Source organism: Chinchilla lanigera, unplaced genomic scaffold, assembly GCF_000276665.1.
Source record: "Chinchilla lanigera isolate Chin_1 unplaced genomic scaffold, ChiLan1.0 scaffold00052, whole genome shotgun sequence".
Lineage (NCBI taxonomy): Eukaryota > Metazoa > Chordata > Mammalia > Rodentia > Chinchillidae > Chinchilla > Chinchilla lanigera.
In genome coordinates, this window is record NW_004955453.1 from 5,916,760 (window position 1) to 5,917,786 (window position 1,027).

Below are 1,027 nucleotides of genomic sequence, written 5' to 3' on the forward strand. Positions count from 1 at the left end.
GCTTGCCAGGCAGGCGCTTTGCCTCTGAGCTAAATCCCCAGCCCCCATGGCTCTTCTTTTTAAAAATTATTTTAAGTGACAAAATGGTATATATCTATGGCATACAACATGGGCTTTAGAATATGTTTCTGTGTGTGGAATGGCTATTTTTGGTTAATAAACATATGTGTTATCTGACATAATTATTGTTGTGAGAATAGTTTAAATCTACTCTCTTGCCGTTTCTAGCAAACTAAAACTACAGAGGTATCATCTTGTGCCTCACGGGATGGCTAGTGTCAAAAAGATAAAATGTAGAAATTGTTGGCAAGAATGCAGAGAGAGGAAGGGGGACCCTTGCACACTGTTTGTAGGAATATATATTGGTGTAGCCATTTTGGAAAACAGTGTGTCATTCCCTCCCAAAATTACAAATGGAGCTGCTATGTGATCCAGCAATCCCATGAGTAGGTATATGTATATCCAGAAGAAATTAAATCAGTGTGTCAGTGAGACATCTACACACTTCTGTTCATGGTAGCCTTACAATAACCAAGTTATGTAATCAACACGCATGCCCATCAACAGCTAAATGATAAAGGGTATGTGGTGCATTACAGAAGGCTTTTCAGCTTTAACAAAGAGAGAAATCTTGCCATTTATGACAACATAGAGGAACCTGGAGTGTAGTGTGTTACATAAAATAAGTCAGGCCCAGTAAGACAAAGACCCACTCCCATGTGGAAGCTAACAATATTCATATTATAAAAACAGAAATGAGTGGTGGTTACCAAGGACCAAGAGGCTGAGGGTTGGATATCAGTTAAAGGAAACAAAATTTCAGGTATATTGGAGGGAAAAATTCAACAGATCTACAGTGTCACATGGCTACTGTAGTTAATATTGATTGTATTCATGTTCACTTTTTAATGCAAATTTACAATCAGTGAAGACTAAACCTCACTGAAGTCCTGAACATTGTGATTTTGATTCCAGTTTTGCACAAAACCAAAATCTGACAAATTTCATTATGCTCATAATTGGATTA